The 22,407-nt window shown below is 36.9% G+C and overlaps 1 protein-coding gene across 1 annotated transcript in view; it reads left to right on the forward strand.

Annotated features, from left to right (window-relative positions):
* The first annotated feature begins 943 nt into the window (after positions 1-943).
* The window catches only part of LOC108775719 (CD151 antigen), an 85,428-nt gene continuing 63,964 nt past the window's right edge, over positions 944-22,407 (forward strand). Inside the window, exon 1 of the mRNA XM_018542170.1 lies at positions 944-1,038. The gene's annotated coding sequence lies outside the window, so the exon portion shown is untranslated. The remainder of the gene's footprint in view (positions 1,039-22,407) is intronic.

Here is a 22,407-nt window from a genome sequence, read left to right on the forward strand (position 1 = left end):
ATGTTTTTATGTAATTTTTTTTTCATTTTTTTTTTATATATATAGTTCAGTTGAAATATTGTTAAATTTTGCTTTTTATTTGCAAACGAAGATGAAATCGGGCTTTTCGTAGAGAAACATTTCGCGTATAAAATGTCTGCCGTTTCTTTCTTTTCCGAAAGCCGTTTTTTTAATATTATGTCCGTGCGCAGTCGGCTGATATTAATAAGTCGTAGCTCATTACTGTAAATACCCATAAATCTGATCGCGTTTGCATGGCGCATCCAGCAAACGAGTTAACGTTGTTCCGGGCATTTATAACTCGCTCCCATTTCGCGGTGCAGCACGATGTAGGCAAAGGGTAGTTTACTGTCTGTGTTAACCACCAGAAAAGCAGCTACTTTTCCCATCGTAATCTTCACGTTATCTCTCTAATTCCCGGCATTTGTATGAGCGCAGTATATAAATAAACGCGGTAAATCACCCTATTTGCAGGCATTATATCTCCACCTCTTCATTTAATTTTAAGCTATACATCCTGGAGTTCGCGAATATAACCTGTATATTTACGAGTACACAAAGATTAATTGCAGTTAATCGCCCTTCGATATTCACTCTGTTAACAGAATCGTGAGCTACACCTCGTATACGTTTTAACTTTTCCCTATGATAAATTCGACCGTTGGCGCGCGAATAAAAATACACGACGCGACGTGATTAATTTACTCGCGCAACACACTGGACTTTAAAAGCGTTTGATACAAGAGGCACGTTCGAATGTCATCAAATATCGAATTTCTCCCATGTATCGATGTTATTGACTTTGTAGATAAAATTTCACGTGGCGTGTAGTCGTTGGCAAATGTAAACACAAAACTACCCGCTACCCTGCGCGCTTGATGATCATTGGGGTTAAACATAATTAAAATCTTTGTTTCAGGTCGAGAGAGAGGAGAGAGGCAGAGAGAACAGCCATCGCGTGGAGTAGAGAGCTTCGAGGACTTTGAAATAGACATGTGCGTCAAGGATCAATTGGACGTTGTTCGCCAATGACATAGGGTGAGTTAAGTGTCGCATTGAATTTATAGGGACGCACAGATTTTTTGTTACGCAAGAAATCGTGTTTCGTACATCGATTGATGTACTTATCGATAATACACGTGCTCTTTGACAATATTGCGTTTGCAGGCGAATACAGCCTTGGCGGAAAGTATAGAGCACTCTCACAAATTGACGTAAACGTTCTACATCTAATGAAAAATAACTTTAAAACACGTTTTATTGAAGTTTATTGAAAAGTAATATTTATTTTATTGAAAAATAAAATTTGTATTAAAAAGTAATATTTATTTTAAAGCATTTTAATATTTTGTTAGTTTTCTTTGTTTTTCAAAATATGATTTTATTACCGCTTTTTCCTCCCGCCCTCCCCCCCAAAAAAAACGCAATAAATTGAAGGTACTTTATACTCGTGACTAAGACTGTATCTTTGATAATGAATAATAATAAATTCTCTTTTGTATTTTTTATTAATTGTTCGACGATTCAAACGTGAAAAGGTATGGCTAAAATTTTGCAATACACGGAGCGTATGTGTTGTATATGTATATTTTATATATTTCCAAGAGAATACGTGCGCGACATATATTTCTCTTAGCCCATGCGATTTTCTGCCTTTTTCAATACGGTTGATCGTTTTCGAGGGAACTCGAGAGAAAGATTACGAAAATGCAACGTGCGAAGGTAAAAGGAATATACATTCTCAACACGGCACAATCGACGTGCATTAGGACGTGCGATCTGTTTGCGCGCGGCCATAAATGGCCACGCTAGAGCATGTCGGCGGATATGGTTTCTCAATAGTTTCTCAAACGATTAGGTGAAAGGTCCACCTCCAGAAGGGACCCTTCTCCATTTCAGTCTCACTCTCCCTTTTCATTAGATCTGATTGAAGCCGATACTATTTCTCGACAACTCACGCGATATTAAAAGAAAAATCCCAATAAAGCACGGAAAGAACAATTCTACTGAAGTATCTAAAAATTTAGCTAGAAAATAATTTTGTTGGACCATGAAAATATTATTAACGAACTCAAGCACGATGAGTAAAGCTGTAAAAAGTTTTGACATTCTCGTGACTGGCTTGAGTGTCCTACATAATGGTTCAACAAAATTATTTCCAGTTGTATCTAACTAATAAGTTTTTAAACCGTTTTCAGTAAAACCGTTTTTTCCCTATGTCATCGAATATATTTTATTTAGCGTGTGTGTATATTAATATTCGTAATTGATGTTTAGTAAATATTACCGAGTATACTAATACTAACCAACCGTTTGGTAATTCAAAAAATAAGATAATATAATATTTTGAAAAGGAAAATTAAGTTTAGTTTTCATTATACATTAACCGAACACTTGATTGAAATTATTTGATCGAAAAGCTCTGGTAACTGTTATCCAGGCTTGATTACTATTACTAGACTTTTTCAGTGCACACGCGATGTATATAATTACATACGCAATTTGTTTCGCTCGTCGCCGTGCGTTCTCGTTACCCTGCACGAAATATGAAAAATGACCCCATTAAAGCTTGCCTTCTTCCGTGAAACGTCACAAGGTTTTCAGATCCTTCGTTAAACGAAATAACGGGTTGAGCCGTCTTCGTTAAACGGTATTCTCGGAGATTTGAAAGTCCTCGTTGAAAAAGAGATCACAACGGCACACTGCCGGAATTTCCAAAGATTCTTATACAAGCGCAAACTCCAAGGAAATCTTGTAAGGATCTTAAGGAAACAATGCGTATATAAAGACCTATAAATTATATTACTGGGAAATAATAGCCTCACGAGGAGTGTCCAGAATCGCAACGTAATCGTCTGTTTCTTTCAGATTCTTTGCGCTCGATATGTCTCTAATGTGCTCGTTTTTAATGCCGTGCGAATCGATATTATATATGTTTATCGTTCTCGTGCGCTACATTCCGCTCGCTGCGGGTGCTGTGCAGATAACTAATTGGTCGAAATAACAGTTACTAGCTGCGTTATATCTCGCGGAGGGGCCATTCCGGGACGCGCCTTGGCGCGCTTCCACCGTGGAAATCGACGGGCAAAAGTGATTTATCGATTGAATTCTAATTTCCGGGTCTCTGCATAACTTTTATCTACGCCGCAGCGTAACGAATCGAATCGGACGACGTAGAAGGCGCGTCGTGAATATTATCGTCGCGCGATCGTGAACGTTCCTTTTTCACGGCACTACGCGGCCAATCCATCCGCGAAATTTTCGGATAAAAAATGGCTTTGGCGTTGTTACGCGTAGCAGCTTTCGACATTGGACGCGCCGCGGTCGCAATTTATTTGCAAAAAAAAAGAAAAAAAACGCCGCGACGCTAAATATTTCGCTTGTTAAAGCGACGAACAAAATTGCCGGGTAAATCCTAAATTTTCCACAGATGGTACCGGAATTGCACGCGATAACTATTTGTGTGGGGTACTCTCTTTTTTTTAGGATTCTACATCGGCAGCTTTACAGTTGACGAAGGCGTTGCCGCGATTTTTTCTGTCGCATTTCTCGTATGCCTTCCGCACGGACAGACTTGTGACTTTTTTTTTTATTCCATTTCCGATATCGTTTGAACAAAAGCGATATTTTTCTCTATTTCCCCACAGCGTCATAGCGAAACACAAAGAGTGGCAGTTCTGGAATTCGTTTTCAATTTGCGGACGTCAACGGCCAAATTGGACGTAAAACTTCGCAATTGATTCGTTCTTTGTCTACGGTGAATCTGATTTTATCGGAAACATGGTTCACTTGCAATATTCGTTTCCTCCTAGTAAATTTTATACATACATAATTTTATACATGAAAATAAAAATAGAAACGAGACGCTCTCGTATATCTCCAATATCGTTGGTATTTTCGTAACTTTTCTGACAAAAGCTTTCTTGTCAAAAGGACTTACATTTATCACATATAAAAAAGTAACTTTAATCAAATTATTAGTTGAAACTGCGATACTTTGTAGATTATAAGGTGCTGTTTAAAAGTCGCTGTAGGCACAATCATAAAAAAAATTAGATTTTGTTGTAACATTTGAAAGCTGTATTTTGAGTCTAATCAAACTAAAAAATCTTTATCTACTAAAATATTTATTTTTTAGTAACTGAACTTTGATACTTTTGATACGTATACTTTACTTTTACAAGTAAAATACGAATCCATTGATGTATAAAGAAAACACATAATTGTTTTATCAAAAACATATTGCAAATTGTGTTATCTTTTTTAAAAGATAGCAAATTTAAAGTACGTTATCAACAAATGAATAATTAAATAGAAATTTATCATCAAAAATTTGTCATTTTTCATACGAGTGCTTATTTGAAACTTTGGATTAACAGCTCCTAATTCACAAATGTCACAGTCAAAATATTTTCCATATGATTAATACGTGGTTCTTTATTAATCAAACGCCAATTATGATTTAATTATAATAATAACGATAATTGATAACGTTTTAATATTATTCAAAATGCTGTTCCGTTTCTATTATTTCACCCGCATACGTCAGTGCATATCGGTGGCCGCGATATAGATGACGAGGGATGTTAATCAAGAGAAGGACAAGCACAACAAACCTGCTGGCGCCGGTTTCTGCCAATGTGCTCTCCGTCTCCGTCAACACAGTGCACTCGCCATACGCAAATCCCACACAGACTTTCCGTCCGCCACTGCTAAATTATAGACTGGCGTGTGCATATTTTCTTCCATGCATATTGCATATGGATAACGAGGGACACCACCGCTCCCGCCGTCGCCATCGCCCTCATAGAGAGTCGTTCCACAGAAGCAGCTACCGCGAAGCGCAATATGTCACGATTCGCACGAGATCTCGCACGTGTACGGGACTGAATCACACCTCTCTCTCTCTCTCTCTCTCGACATTAGGCTACTTCGAACTACTAGTCAGACAATGACAGAGAGAGAGAGAGAGAGGGCGGGCGGAAGTCGCCAAGAAATACCGAGATTTTTCCACCCAAGCTCCACTGACTTCCCACTTGGCTTCTCTTCAAGTCGAATCATCATCTCGAGAAAATTCTCCGCCTCCGTTCTTTTTATCCAGCGCGTCGTGGTGGGTCGTTTTTGCTAAGCAGCCTCGATCTTTCTTGCGGAGTCGCGAGGCCAATTTCTAAGTGCAAGTTACATTTAGAGAACCTTGAAGTAGTAACGAAATCAGGTCAGAGAATGAATACGAGTGAGATCTTTGTGTTGAGAATTAGAATGCCATACCTATCGATGGCAAAGCTTTGATATTTATCTTGTTTTTTTTTTCTATATGAAAACTTGATCGAAATAACGAGCAGTAAAATAAAACATTCATTTTGTTGTCTACTGATTACGCGCAATTATGATTTATCGCTTAGCTTGATGTCTTTCATATAAGACTTTTATAACTCGAAATGTTAGCGCATCTCGTGATAAAAAAAAATAAAAGAGCTAATTTTAAAAATAATAGATAACAGATATTAAGAGCATTTACTTGATACATGAATAGATCCACCCGTATTTTTACGCGAAAATCATGAAAGAAATTAGCGTAAAACGTAATCTATCACAATTTAATTTGCTTGATGATAAAATAACTGGTTGTGAACAGGAAAATTAATCATACAGGAGAAAGTAGTTCAAGTCATGTTCTTCTGAAGGGACTCGCTCGTTTCTTTCATTTTCTACTCTAGCTTGTTACTGCAGCTCCACAGTTTTTGCCGATACTCTTCTTGCCACTTCATGGAGTTCTTTGCTGTCCGTCCCAGCCATCTCCCAAGTATACTTGAAGACATTGCTAATTTGTAACGTACGTAGTTAGCGCCGGCGAAATCTTAAACAAAAGCGAATTGCAAATTTCCGTGTTTCTAGCTTGGTAATTTGCGTGTCTGAGGGGGAAGTTTTCGATTGCTAACTTGATTGCGGCGAACTAATTTGATAGCGAGTAAACTAGAGAATGACGGCGAGTTAATTAATGAATTTAACAAGTATTTGCTGTTTTCGCATAGTTTATTTCCGTAGAAATAGCAAAGCCGTATAGAAAACGAAGCTGTAGATCGTAGGTCGAATTAAAGTTTTCGCAACAATGGGTGTATACATGTTGAAATATCTTAAAGAGCCCCCCGTTGCAGGAAAGATATTCTTTAAAAGACAGTCTCGTCTCTCTCGATTTTCATTTGATTCGCGCAACAGCTGCCTCGGTTATTGTAGTATACGCTTTATTAAAGCAAGTTATGAAGTTTATGAATGCTACGTCCATGGTATTGACTCCCGGAAGAAATACGACTTTGATATACTTCCGGGGAGAAGATGAACCGGCGAGTTCGTAAATAATGAGAATTCCATTCGACGGAGTTACTGCTCCTCTCTTCGGAATTCCTCTTTTCGCGTAAAGTGTAGCGCGCAGCTTACGAATGTTCGTAATCTAGCAAACCTCGCGTACTATATCCGCCAGGTAATTCGAAGTTCAAACTATTTCTCCGGTTTTTCTCTTGCCCCCCTGAGGGCACCGCTCAGTCCCCTCCCCCCCGTCTTTGCCTTCTTCGTCTTTTTCTTTCGCTTTCGCGCGTTTGCATTTTTCACGACGCGAGCGAATTCGCCGTTGAATTCCTTGCTCGAAATCTCACCGGCAGCTTTATACAGCCGTGGAAATCGTGGAAAGGGTAATGCATTTCCGTGCGTGGCAGAAGTGTTCCCCGATTGCACAAAGCAGATTGCATAATCAAGCCGAGACTTAGTTATAAATAAGTCGAAAAAGAACCTCATTCAAGGGGCACGGCGCGCGGGAGGATTGCTTCGAGCGATTTCATATACCATAAACCGTTGAAGTGAAATTATTCCCGTGCAGCTAACACAATTGCGGTTATCATAATTTTACATCACGGATTCACTTCATGTATCATCCAAGTATCAATTGGTCTGCGATACAATGAACATTTATAGCGCGTCAAATCGCCATATGAATTATCGAGGATAGGTGAGCTTCTAATTTTCCATCGATGAAGAATAACACAATAAATTAGCACAGGATTGTTCATATATGGTTTTTTTTTCGATATAGGACGTATCAAAATCTATAACTATAAATTGTTAGATGTTTTAACAAAACCCTTCTTCCTTATTATTATTATTATTATTAAATTAACGATCAATTTAATTTATGATATTATTTCAGCTTTAGTTTAGTACTTTGTTTTCCAGACCGGCTGTGTTTGGTGCACAGTTTGAAGAACTGGAAAATGTATTTGAACATTTGTATATAGAGAGATATTAAATTTCAAGAGAGATTCGTCTCAGTTGTATTTGACGCTTCCTTATATATTTGGATTAAAGTGTTAGAGTCCTCCATTTTAATTAACTGTTTTTGTTTATCGCACTGTCCCAAGATATGTACGCGATGAATTGCGAAAGAGAGAGAAAGAATTCACAGCTAAAATAATTAAATTTTTATTCACATCGCTACAAAACGAAGCACGTACATACCAAGAGATAACATTAGCTAATGTGTTAGTATCCTCTTTTAGAATTATGTAGTTGGAATTCAGGAGAAAATATTGGTTTTAAAAAAATGAGATGTAGTCGAGATCTCTTTCTCTTTATCTCTCTACTTCTCTCTTCTCACCTGTTCTCAGAGGTGGATTTTTTCGCGGTTATTACCTTCATAAAGGGGGGAAAACCACGCTCGTGCGAGCGACACAAAGGAGTTGAAGATTCGCTACTGCGTAGTCGAAAAAGGGGAAAAAAAAAGAAGTCGTTTTGCTTCGCGTCGCCACACGCGTGTAATAATCATCCGCTTTTCCCGCGCGTGGCCGCTTTTCAGCGATAACGTTATAAGTCCTCTTCTGCGATGCAGATTGGAATTGATCGGACGTGCCACACTTTCGCAGTTTAAGAATTGAAAATTACTTCGCTCCCACGACGAGGGTTAGCCGCATTATCGGGTTAGCTGCAACTGGTAATAAGCTGGCGCTGAAACTAACGTGAATTCAACGTAATTCCCGGCGGCTGCATACACATACAACGCTCTAACCTATGAGGCGTGGAGCGCGCGCCGTTGCACCCGCACAATGCGTAAGTTGCGCGTGCACAAGGTGTGCCGCTCTGTAAAATCGCATCGAACCATGTCAAAGCGACGATGTTTCGTGCGATCTGAAGCGCGAGAGCTCGCGGTCTCTCGCACACACACACACACACACACACTCCTCTCATCACATCGATCTCGCGGAAGTGCGGCTTTGTGCGAGCGTGTTTGTTCCTAACGGTCCCATCGACATAAAGTTCTTGGTGGGAACTATCACGCTCGCGGACATATCGACAACAGAGATCTTGCCTAGCCCTAAACTTGGCAGTGCACTGCGCGTGGTGATGAATATCGCAAATGGCGAGACTCTAATTACAGAAATTGATAAGAGTTGGAAAATTATGAAGTGATAACACAAGTAAGGGAAGAAGGCCGCGTATTTGAGCAAAGCGATTCTTGGTGTTTAATAATGGTTGTGTTCAACAGAAAAAATAACTTTGTAAATGTTGTAGGGTATGTTAAGTTAGCACCCCAACTATAGTACTCAGGAGTTCTGATTAGAGTTCCCACTTCCTTTTGACGAGACGAAGAGTTCCCTATAGTTAATATTTTTTTTACATTTTTAAAAAATGGGGTGCTAACTTTTTATCGAATTTCGAGGTGTAATAGTTCTGAGCGGCTTAATAGCTTCAATTTGCGATTACCTAAAGTTCCTGATATGTAAAAAAAATTTTCGAATATTAAAAAAAAAATTAAAAATTTTTGAAAAATTAATTTTTAGATACAATAGTTCTGATGATAATTTCTGCTCCTTTTTGACGATACGAAGAGTTCTCTATGATTTTTAATGACATATGCGCTTAATAATCATTTTTTAATAATTTTTTAAAAATGGGGTGCTAACTTTTTAACGAAATTCAAGGTCGCATAGTTCTGATCAGCTTAACAGAACTATTTTGTGAATACCTACAGTTCTTGATATATAAAACACATTTTTGAAGAATAATAAAGTTTAAAAAAAATAGTAGAAATCTTCGAAAATTTTTTGAGAGTACCGAGTAGTTCTGAGTAGCGTTTCTTATAGTTCTCGACGAGTTCTATCGAAAACTGTAAGGTGAAAAAGCGATTGGACCAACGGTTTTTTCCTTAATTTTTAACTAGAGCTATGAATGTATAAACTAATTATGTTAAAAAATCTTACACAACAGATGTCCAAAACTGCTTTCTCTGCTGAAAACAGCTAATATTTTTGCGTGAATCTTATTATTAATTTCTCAAGCTCAAACTCACTACGCGCCAATTATTTATCGGTCTTGAAACAATTTTGAAATAAAGTTGAATTATGTAATATTATAAATTATATTATATAATTGGCAAGCAATTTAATAATATTAATGTTAATAAATATTTTTAACTTTTTTGTTAATGTATAATTTTTTGCCTTCATATCGCCAAAAATCGTCTAATTTTACTAGGCTAAAATAGTAGATGTAAAATATGAATAGGTAAAATATAGATATCATAACTAATGTCTCAGCTAATAGCTCTAATACCTACATATATTATAACAGCTGCAGCAAACCATTTCGTCTTAGTTTATAAATTTATAGTTATGGCAGCAAATATATTTTAACAAACCAAGATAATAAAGTACGGCAGGAAAAATTTTTTTCCATGAAAGAGGTTTCTGTTAAAAATGTGGAAGTGAAAACGAAATAAAGGTTGCAAAACTGTTTTTATTGCTCGAAATACAAAGTTTTTGAAGCGTCATAATGAAATTCTTGTAAAATTCATTGTTTTAAAATTTAATATTATAGATACCCACAAATATCTACATTGACAGAAGGGTTAAAAATATTGTAAAGAATTTGATACATCATTATCTCAGCCGAGATTTAAATCTGGACCTTTCTACATTCCGTGACGGACATCTTATCAATTCGATGTAATGATATTTACTTTAATAACTAGTACGTATTGAGAAATATATATGTATTGAGAAATATGTACATATAATTACTACATCAGAGAGCAAAATATTGATTCGGAACGAATGTTTATAGCGCTATAAACTCTAAAATTCAAGCAGTTGTAACTTCGTTAAAAATGAACGAAATGTAAATTTAGGAAATGGGTTTTAAAGCTTACAATTTTTATCTTTGAAAGGTCTTTTGAGTTCTTCAAATTCAGTAATTTTCATATAGAAAATCACGAGCTGGAATAAGATGGGAAAATTTCTTCTCATTTTATGGATCTATCACGTGCTCAAAAAAATCTTACGAAAATTTTTTATTTTCTATTTTTCTAACGTGAAAACTTGAAACTTTTTCCTGTAAAATCATTTTTTAAAAATGTTTCTAAAATTTTTTGTTACTTTATAGGTTAAACAAAAGGAGCAATTGGACTTTGACTGTTCATAACTATACAAAAAAATCATTATATCGCAACTTATAATGAATTCTTAAAGCTGAAACTTTCTCTATCAAATAATATAATTCCTATATTAAAAAAAAAAAATTATATGACAAGCTACAAAAAGGTAGTATTGCAAATTTTGTTCCAATCCAATATCTATTTGTTAAACGTCAGATTCGAAAAATATCTGTACGAGAATGGTGATTTTTTTCTGCGAATATTTTTACGCTGCGAATTTTGCTTGCATGCCAGATATCGTCATGATTGGAAGTGATTCGCCGCTAAAGCAAACAGTTTCTCAAAGTATCAGGTGTAGTCCTACATCTCGCAATCGCTTGTGAATAAATTGTTACGCTCGTCGGAATCGCAGGTGCGGCGAAGGGCGAGCAAACCACACGGATTTCGTTTCCAACACGTCGAAGGTTTCTGTTCTTCGGGACACTGGAAGGAATTTCCAGAGTAATTAAGCATCGATCTACTGAACCTACTCTTGCCGCATCTTCGACCGCACGTCTGTTTTCGCAATTGGTAACGAAAGACGGTTTCCGTTTCCCTCCTTCTGTCGATCCAAGTGAAGCGAGACGTGTTTTCTCACGGGGGTTGTAGAGTTTTCTTCTTATTGGATGTCAGCCACGTCGTAGAAAGGCGTTTGAGCACGGCAAGAGAGGCCCGAGAAAGGAACGAATCGCGGTAGCGCGGTTTAAGTGTATTGGACCCTTCGATAAGTTTCTCGATTTCTTTCTATACTTTTCTATACTTTCGTATGACTTCTTCTTCGTTCTCATTCGCCCCTCTCTTCTTTTCGATATTACCTCTTTTCACGTGTCCCCACAAAAGGGAACTACATCCTAGGAAGGAAGGAAGTTCGGATGCCTTTACCGCCGTAAACCAACCCCTTTTGTTTAGCGTACCGTGAAGTCGGCTCGCGCTTGTCCGCAAACTTTAAATGCCCTTTCATCGTTCCTTCCTTCCGGCAGGACAAATTGCTGCTTACAGGCTTCCTGCCTTTTTCCCCGCCTTCTCCCTCCGGACGCGATTAAATCTTGGCACACGAGCTCTATTGTAGTCTCTGACTGCTGGTGTAAGTGTTGAACGAAAGCTGCCAGGAGAGAGTTTCTCTCTCTCTCTCTCTCTCTCTCTCTCTCCTGTTGTCCCGCAAATTCAAATCTCTAGAGTGTCTCCTGAAAGAATATTGGTATCCTCAGTAGGAGATTCTTTTATTTTTCCATAAATCTTAAAGTGTCTTAATCACGTCCGCTTAAATCAATAGGAATTCCCTCTGGTAATGTAATCTTAAATTTAAGTAAAGATAGGAAAGTTCTAAGGCAAAGTATAGTTATATTGTTAGAAATACGTTTTTTTTTTATATTTCCTTTTTGTTTATCTGACAAACGTAAAACTTATGTAACGTCCATGAAAATAATCATTGTTTTGTTTATTTTTAATTTTCCTTTTTTATCTGTTTAAACGAAACTGCTCAATGATTGTTGGAGAGTAAATTTAAAAGCCCTACGTGGTGTTGTCCTGTCACTACCAAATATTTACAAGTCCGATATGTCAGCGGTTCTGTAAATAAAATAATCGCATATATAATATTAATTCAGAAAATTTCAATTGAAGTTAATTCAGTTATACGTGCAGATGACATTTGGATATTTGTTGTAAATGAATACCTAGATATAAATTGGAACATGCTTTCTATACTTCAAACACCTGCCGCACCTTATTATATTTTAGTAAAATTTATCTTATACATCTAACTTAGTCTTTTTGTCATAGTTTTTATTTTTGTCAGAGTTCTTTGTTTACACATTTATCGTTGTATCTTGAATTTGTCAGTCAAGATTTGTTTAATTCAGCTTTCATCAATATCGAGAATACAGCTTTCAATTTGAAATTCACTTGCCGTGCTTCAGAGAAACGCCTAAGATGAGAAAGATGGGGTGACCGCAGCTGAATCAAAGCGATGTTGACACACCGTTCGATGTCAGGTCGTCGGGACGAAGTTGATTGTATCGTACATACAGCTCTGATCTCTCCAGGGGCCTATTCTATCGGGACGCTGTTGCGGCCAGTGTTGTTTGCTCGGTAAACATTTTTGCAGTCAGCGAGTGTTGGCGCATCTCATTAACAGGAAACGCTTCGCTAAATACCGCGCGAGTAACAAGACAAAATCAAAGTATTCCCCAAGTAAAGCACAATACACATTAACGTTTTCCGCGTTGTTAACCGCAGGCCACTAATTCGCTGCCATTAGTAAGGCTGAATGTAATTAATAGAGGGTATTCGTTAACGTTACGGTTGGACTGATTAATTAAGCGTATAACTCGCTGATATAAAATAGATTTAAGTACACGTATTTCTTTTCTTCCTTGTATTATAATAGATTATTTTCAATAAAAAAAAGAAAGTAGTTAAAAGTCTGGTGCATTTGGCATAGTAGAGCGTAAGTCAGCATTTTCGACACCGCATGTAGCTTTTCAGCGCATTAATCATACGAGCGAAAGGCAGCTTCTCGGCAGATCCGCTGAAATCAGATTACTTTTCGTCTCGCGCTTTATGCGCGCGAGTACCACGAATACGCTTAGGGACGTGCGCGCGACGAACGACGTCGTCGAAGGAAATAAAAGATAAAATGGCCGGAAGAGAGAGAGAGAGAGGGGGGGAGGAAAGGCAAATCAGGAAGGGCCTCTTATGCACGCTGAATACGGCGTATATCCACCTGCGCGACGGTACTTCTTCTCCACGGTATTCTCATGAATACGGTGGTTTAAGAGCTCCATGGCAGCCTCGGGGAAGTGAAGAGGGCGGCATCTCGTTTGGAACCCGTGGGATTATTTTCTTAGCGTTTATTCTCTCTCCGGCCCGTCGCGAGGGTGGGTCGCCCGCGTCTTTATCTCTTCGTTTCCGCGAGAGTGGGTCAAACTTGAGACACATCTCTGTTGATTTTCTTCTTCTCCCCGCACCTTCAGTAAGGCGGAAAGGCAACGTCCGGGACTTTGCATGCGACGCGGTCGGTACCGCACCGCGTTTCTCGGCGAGCTTGATGGATTCGACGATTTAAGGCGAACGCGAAACAGTCTCGCAGAGCGCTTTTAATTATCGCAGTATTTTAATGCCGTCGCTCACGGAATTAACTGTTGCCTCATATCGGTTTTATGCTAAAACAGCTAATAACGTTAAAAGGAGAATTGAATTGACATCGATTTATTTTAATCTGAAACGTGTCTTATTTTATAAAGCGAAACAGTAGAAAATAAATTAAGAAATTGAAGGGCTTTTGATTTCTTTATTTATTTTTATTTATCTAGTTTTTTTTGAAAGATATATGTTTTACTTTTGAAATAAGAAAGCGAAATAAGAGACCTACGTGATACAAATCTAATTTTTAAATTGAGCAATTTGAAAATCGTCATCTACAAGATTTTATCTTATTATAATATTTTATATTTAATATTAAATTGTTGTTACAATTTAATGCTCGCGATTTATTTATCATGCTAAATATAGTTTATTAAATATGAACTTCACTTATTATTATAAAATATAATATGTTACACGGATAAAATTAGAATAATACACGATATAATTTTGATGTTTATAGGGAAAATTGTACAAACAAGGATTATGATATTTTTGGTAAAGAGATATATCTCTGCAATGGAGTAAGCGGAAAATATTTGACATTCATGCAATAATTTAATCAAAAGAGAGAGAGAGAGAGAGAGAGAGAGAGAAATTAAGCTGATTAAATCTCTCTTTCTCTACGATGTCAATTATGGAATTCATTAGAGATATTTATCATCATCGCTTAAGGAAAAATGTGTTCAAAATATATTACGGATTTTCATTCTTAATTTAAACTTTTGCTGTTATATTAAAACAACATTTATTGTTTAATACAAGATGTATGCGGAAAAATTATTCCGTTAAATGCGCGCAAATCGCCTTAATTTTTATATAGTTTGATTTATGTCCGCGGAAATCTTGCCCAGTACCGCGTGTCATCGTGGGGGTGATTCTTTTTTTTTGTCCATACGTGGGTCCCGAGCTCATCTGTCACAGCCAGCATGAGGTGCGCGTCGTTCTTCTCGCTTTCGCGAGTAGAACAAATTGTACCTGACAGCAGGACACGGTCGGTGAGTAATGGCTTTTTGGAGGGGTGGTTAGCCCTGTTTGTACGTCGAGAGTCACTGCCGGATCACTCTTCTGTTTTCACTGCTGACTGCGCCGACACGCCCCTTGAATACGCGCCTCTACGTCTCTGCTCATTATAATCGGCATTGTGCGCACGGGTTCGAAATAAAACCATCGAAAGTTGCGCAGAACGGGTGGTTCCTGCAATCTCGGAGGACATACAATCCATCGGGTGTGACATATCGAAATTACTGTTATTCCTAAAACTCGCCTGAAAGGGGATATGTTTGTGGAAGAAAAAACTATTTCAATGTTTTTCTTTAAAAAGGTAGGACTCATAATATGCGTAAAATGATAAAAATTCACTACAATTAATAAAAATAAAAGTGCATGAACTTTAGGAGGAGATGAATGAAAAACTTTAGACTACGCATGAATTTTTATTAAATGTGCTCGCGGCCGACCGCGCATAATTAGAAGAGAGACGCTGAAAAGTTCCTTTCAGGAAGTTGCATTCGTATATAGGATAGACCGAGTGCTAGAAATTCTTTTCACTCGGTGTGATGTCTTTCTATCTCTGCCATTTTTGTGGCGTTTTAAAGGCTTCTTTGTAAAAGTATGGACGGAGATTGATGGAGAGGTACATTCTCGAGTTTGCTGGCTGACGGATTCTCTAGGCTTTTGTGTTTGGGCAACCCCATCTCTTCCTTTCTCTCCTCTTTCAATTCGGGATATGTTCGCACCGGAACTATCAAAACGTTCAAATATGGTATAATTAGTATTTTGTGAAAAATCAAACAAGTACGTAGTTGAAAAATTGCGTTAAATTTAACACATTTCACCTGTTCGAACTAGACTACACATTGTGTTAATTTAATATAAGTTGAATATGTTAAGAAGTAACGCAATAAATGTTACATCAAAAATTGAATATTCCATAAAAAATATAGGTAATACTGACTAAAAAGTTCAAAGAATACAATCACATTATGTTAGATTGACACTTGACATGTAAAAAATTCAATGTCAAAATTTTAACAAGAACCAGTTTTAGCATAAAATTGTTGTCATACGAAATATTTTTTATTGTGTAGCAAATAATAGAAAATAAAATATACCTTTCCTCTCGTGACACTTGCGATATCTAATATTACATTATTATATAATTATAAATCTATTAGCGTGATTTTATCATCGAAATTGTAATTTATATTAAAAAGTAATAGATTCCCCTTTAAAATCAATTAAAGTGCTGCGATTAAAGATAAACAGCTTTCGTACCCACTTAAAAGTTTTATCGGTCGGATTAAGAAGAGATAAGCAGATTGCACGAATGAAAGAAAAAGAAAAAATCGCGATGAACTTTTCAACACCTCCGCACAGATTTTTCCGTGTCCCGCTGAGGCGCCTGCCTTACTGAAAGTGGAAGGTTTTGGCAGAAAATTTAATAAGGAGTTTCAAGCCCTAAGGGTTCCTAATTATGTAAGCATTAATACGCAATTAAACTTCTCTTTGTTAAATTCATCCTTGTTTTCGACACTCATAGAGAAAAAAGAATATATATATATATATATTCTAAATAAGAGGATAGTGAGGAATGACGCAGAGAATGATAGGGAGAAAGGGAAGGAGATAGCCGGAAATGGTCGTCTTCCGCCTTCAGAGAGAGAGAGACATTATTATTATCCGATATCGTTGTAACGCCACCACAGGGTTTCTCTTCGTTTAATGGCGGCTTATAATCCGCCAAGTTTCGTGATAATTCATTCTATCCAGTTTCTGCCTTTGCGCTGACACAAAGACCATAGGATAGAACGGACGTTGGCGCGGAAATTCACGTTCAAAGAAAGCGATACAAGCTGCTCCTATTCCTCACAAAAAGAGATACTTTCACGGAAAAGTTGGCTTTCAAAGCGCGTGTCGATACTATACCTGGAACATCGCTTCGCCTTTTTTCACTCGAGCGCTACTATACGGTATCAATAGTCGCAGTATTTTCTCTTAATCTAACATTGAGCGTTTACGGATCCGGGAGAGGAGCAGGTGACTTCTGGGACACGTCATACATCATATTCGAGCATAACATGCCACGGGGAAACTCGTAATTAATTGCAATCATTTTCGTGACCGTGGGGGCGCGCAGCAGGACGCTCGAGCGATAAATCCTGGCCATTTCCGACGTCTGGAATCTGCGATGCGATAATCGTTCCAAGGGCCAAATGTCGTGTATCGATCGACACGAGGATGAGAACTCCGCACTCCGTCAGCATAAACCAAGGAATAATGTCTACCGTTTCACAATATTACACCAGTTTATCGTGGAGATTTCGAGGCGAATATATCCATTGTCTGGAATATCTACAGTTCGGTCTCCTTTCCCATCCGCGTCCATAATATTCTGTCGAGATTTAATAACGTTCGTTCATTTCAACGGACAATTTATCACGGAAATCTTCGCGATCTATCATATCGATCGAGAGTATTCAATTAATATCTGGCCATCGCAGAGTCCGTTCTACTTCTACACGGCGATTAATAACATTCGGGTGAAATTTAATAACGTACATTCAATTCGTATAATGTAACTTATTACAAAGATCTTGGCGATCTATCTGTCATGTTCTCTAGTCGAATATTCAGTTAACGTCTAACCCTCATGGTCCGTCCTATTTTCCGGGCGAGATCCATAATATCCCGACGAAATTTCCATTTCCGAGAGGAACCACACGCTGGCAGTGATGAAATGAGCTTGCTCACTCGCCAACGATTCTCCTCAAGGAGAGAGAGAGAGAGAGAGAGAGAGAGAGAGACCGGGAAAAGAAGCAAATAAAAAAACTGCGTTAACCACCCTTCTCCATCCTGGCGTCAAAAACCAGGATAAAAAACGATCTTCCAGGGAGAGCCATGAGATTTCACACCACGTTTCGCAGACGGAGGACCTCGTTTTAGTCAGATTGGATGGTTTCTGCTCGCGCACTTCGCTATTGCGCCACCCTCTTTCGACTCTTACTTCACTTACTCTTTTCTTCCCGTTTTTCAATCCTTCTCCCGTTGGAAAACGATAGAAACGCGTGCTCGGAATTCGGCAGCGATGAGAAGAACGCGATCGCGCCATGATCGGATGAGATTTTCCGGTGGATAGCCGACATTGTTTGTGATTCTCTAAGGGAAGGATGAAGGGAGCCCCTCGAGAGTCGAAATCATAGGATTGTTTTGTCTCGGGAAATCTAACGGAATGTGAGACTTTACTTGTGCCGAATTTCGTGTAAATCTATTGAGACTGATAATTCTGTTGATGCATATGGAAATGTTCCTCTATAATTTTGATGAGTTTTCAATATGTTTTCGGACACATGGAGTAAAATACCTGTTTGACAAAAATTGATTAGCTCTTTTTTGAGTGAATATTGTTAACTCTTAGTTGGCACACTTCTCTAGAATCGCATAGCTGGGGGGCGTCTGGTAACTCAACCATAAAATCGCTTGCCGCGAGTAGGCTATTTTGACTTGACAAAAATTTAGGGTATTTTTGAAATGTTAACTTTAACAAGTGTCAAAGATTATTTTAGTGAAAATTAATTTAACAGACGGCACTACAAGTTCCATTTTCCAACAATAAGGGGCCTTGATTCAGAGTTGAAATACGCTGGGGCGTCTAAAACTGTAAGAGATGGAAAAAATTGTTATTATTTTACTTTTAAAACCATTTAACTTGTATTAAAATTTTTCCCCATTTTTTATCGTTTCGACATTCGAAACAAAATAACCGAATTATATCAAATGAATATTTTACCTCCTAAAAATACATATGAGCGAGCAAGATATAAAAAAGAATGTGTTTTTTTTTTATCTACAAAATAACACATTGAAAGTTTATCAAAATTGAAGAAAGACACTTATATCTGCTTAATAAATTTAAGACTAGTGACAAGTTGGTATATATTTTTCCAAATTAATGCGCATTAAAGAATTAACATGTTTGTACTGATTTTTTTCTAGGATATTTATATATAAATGTTTACAATTTAGATACATTTGCTTTTATAGTGCGATTTTGTTTTATGAAATTTTGTTTGAAGTAAAATGTTCGAAACATCGCAGGTTGTGAAATATTGCATTTTTTTTTTCGTTGTTTCCACCCGCGACAATCTGACGGCCTCTTTCCGCTTTTTTGCTCACGGACTTTTCATCTATTCCACGCTCATCAAGCTTCCCTTCGGTCGGCCGCGTCAAACGAAAAGCTTCGCTCGCTTTATGGATGGGCACAAACGAAGCTCCGTTAGTGGCGACTTTAATCGAACGCCGATTTACGTTCGGTCGATATTTTATTAATCCCAAACGTCTGGCGGCACGCAAGAATCTTGCTTTACTCTGTGACCCGAAAGCCGTACCGTGCCTTCAACACAACGTACTGTTCCTAGCCACATCGCGTGCAACGAAACCAGAATGCTGTTATCAGAGCCTTGCTGTTACACTCTGCAGTGTTACACACACTTCTTACTTTATAATTTTCTCATTTTTACGCGGTTTAATACGCCGCCACCTGATTGCCATCAGCGAAACGTTTACAAAATTTTTTTCAAGAAATTGTCTTTACTCTTTTAAAGAGCGAAAAAAACTCGAAATAACTTGGTTTAATTAAAATTTCGAATTTAATAGAGAAATCTTTTTGACTAAATTAATAATCTCGAGAAAGAGCAACTGTATCATTTCCTGATGAAGTAACTTTAGATTTCTCTATGACTTCAATATATATACTGACGAAGTGGTCTTCTACTTTTCTGGCTTCAATGATTTTTACGAGTTTATTTAATATCGTAAATAAAATCAGCAACTTCGAGGAGTGATAGCGCGAAACAGGTTGTTTTACTTCTTTTATCGATATTCTGCAAAGTGCAACTTCGAGTTTCTGCTTGATTACCAAAATTATTTCAACCGTACGTACGTCAAACCGATAGACGGGTGAATGTGTTAAATAGCGTGGATCGCATCGACGCGTTTAATTCCAGTTTCCCGACGCGTCTACTTCGCCGCTCGTAACGCTGAACCAATCCAACTTTGGTGTTCGGGGTATTCAAGGTAGAAACTAAATGGATTCGCTGAACTCCAGAAGCTACCTTAGACAAGCCCTCCAGTGCGATATCGTTTCCTCTCGATCCATGTCTTCTTTTATTCAACACGAAGAGTCGGATTATAAAGAACTAAACGTGTCTATTATCGTTGGAGAAATAACCTCGACACGTAGACATTAATTTTTCAATACTAAGAGTATTCTTACTTTAAAACGCAATTCTCTCTTTTCTGGGAGTAATTCAATGATGGAATACTTATATTGTATTCGAGTTCCTTATAGATAGAATACAAAAATTATAATAACATGAAGTAGATATCAAGTAGAAGTCATTTAAAAAAAAATCGCAATGATGTCAAACGATACTTTTGACGATGATTTTTACTATGAATTCTCTTGATAATGATTTTTAAGTAATTTTTTTTTTAGATGAAGCACATGAGAGAGTAGTAGAAAACGCTATATTCAAGACAATTCTTTGTGACGCCTATTAATATTTCTTATGAATACAATTTATACAATTTCTACTTTAAGCAATCTATGTTCCGATTATTTGTTGTCGGTTTTGAAACATTGTTCGAAATTGAAGCTTAAGTATTAATAATAACAAATTAAATTTTAGCACCTTTAAAATCCTATAAATAACTGATTTTGCGAAAAATATTATCTCAATCGAGATTCGAATCCAAATAGTAGATTTTTTCAAGAAAAAATTATCATTGAATAACATTATCATGATTTTTCTTAAAATTATTTCTACTTTATATCATCTTGTCTTACCATTTTTTTTAAGGAAAAAATTAATTAAATATTGTTCTATAAAGAATTTATCATCAATGATTTTTTTTTTCTTAAAAAATCACTTAACCTTTAGCTAATCGCACGAAAATACTCACATTGAAAACAAAATGATTTTTTGCTCATTGTTCTCCTGTGTATTATTTTATCTTTGTTCATTGAATGTTAAATAAACTTAAAATGAAACACGGGGCTACGCGGTGCTTTCGAACGTGCATCGAGATAAATGTCTGGATTAATTGGAATTCTCGTTGAAAATAAACGAATCAGAATTTTCTGATTTACTCTATTAGAATTCTAGTTGATATATTCTGGTTCGTGTGTCCATTTTTTCAATCAGAATGTTTCTTAAAATGTGAAGTTGTGGCAACCCTACGCGACTAATTAAAAATCATCGTCATGTTCAAGAGTTCACAAAGTCATCGTCAAAAGAGTATCGAATAACTTTATTATAATTTTTTCTAAAATGACTTCTGCTTGATATTATCTTATAATATCTTTGCGTTCTGTCTGAGTTACGAACGTCATTTATCGTCGTAATTTAGAAATGCCAAACGTTATTACGAGATATTGCTTTAACTCTTAGCTATTTCATGTTGAAGCATTGTTAAATATACTTTATTGACTCTCCCAAGAGTCTTTCTCCCAACTGTATTTTGGGAGGTATATGCTTATCAAGTTATCGTCTTACACGCGTGTCGGGCTACGTCCGCCATAATATCACGACGCAGAATTCCGAGAAGCCAGTCGACGACAGAATTATGTAAACGATACGGGATGTTGTAGGTATTGTAGGTAATACTTGGAGGTGCGTTCTAAAACAGCTTAACTATGTACAATGTATGTGTGTAACGTTAAGAGCAACTTTATGACGATTTAAAACATTTTAGAACTTTCTGTTGTGAATTTTACGAAACTAGCACGCTGAATGCTTTGTCTCCGTTGCGCAAATCTAAAATTCTATTTTCGCGAGAGAACTACTATGGAGGCGCGTCATCATCGCGACGAAGTGATTAGTAGTTATGATATACAGTTTTGTGGTGTCACATAGCGAGATGAGCTGCTGCACAAAATATTCATACTTGGAATACCAAATTATTCTCATTTATTTACACTCACGCGATGTAGCGATTTTAACGAAGTTGCGAAATTACATAGGAAAACTGAATATCACGTGATATATATATATATATATATATTTATAAAAAAGTGTAATATTTTTTTAATCCGATACGGTAGTTTATTAAAATTGCAATATGAAGCAATTTTAAGCTTCGCAGAGATCACACATCGCATCTGAAAATTCAAAATATTTCGCAGCCGTTCCATCATGCGAATCTTTTTGCGCCGTAGAGCGCAGCGAGTATTAATTTGCATAATATTTACATTCAAGTCGCAGCGTATCGTCAATGAGATACAGAAATCAGTATGGATAGCTTATTCTATTGGCAAGATATTCATTGCCCTGCTCTAATATTTGAGCAACGTGTCCGCTGTCTATTGACATCACTGATGTGTGTGAAATCAAATTCCAGGTACTAATCTTTTCTAACCCTTAATACACACGATTGAGTCATTTGTGCATTTTACAGCAGCGTTTTTTTCTTGATTAGAAACATCTGGTTAAATAATGATATATATTCTCGTTTCCCTAAAAAAAACTTTGCTATCTAAAAAACAAGTTTTATTGTTGTCAACTCCCGTTTCGGTATATCCTTCGACGAAATTGTTTCGTGTACAGAATGTACCTTTTTTCTACTACTATAAAATTTTTTTTTTATTTTTAATAAATTCTCGTTTACAATATAATTCCACAAATTATTTAAAAAATTGAAAATGTAACGATTTGTGTTGAATATTATAAATAATATTCAATGAGAATGTAATAAATATAAAATTCAAAAATTATTCAAATAAAAATTCAAAAATGTTTTTTTCTATT

Source organism: Cyphomyrmex costatus, unplaced genomic scaffold, assembly GCF_001594065.2.
Source record: "Cyphomyrmex costatus isolate MS0001 unplaced genomic scaffold, Ccosl1.0 scaffold306, whole genome shotgun sequence".
Taxonomy (NCBI): domain Eukaryota; kingdom Metazoa; phylum Arthropoda; class Insecta; order Hymenoptera; family Formicidae; genus Cyphomyrmex; species Cyphomyrmex costatus.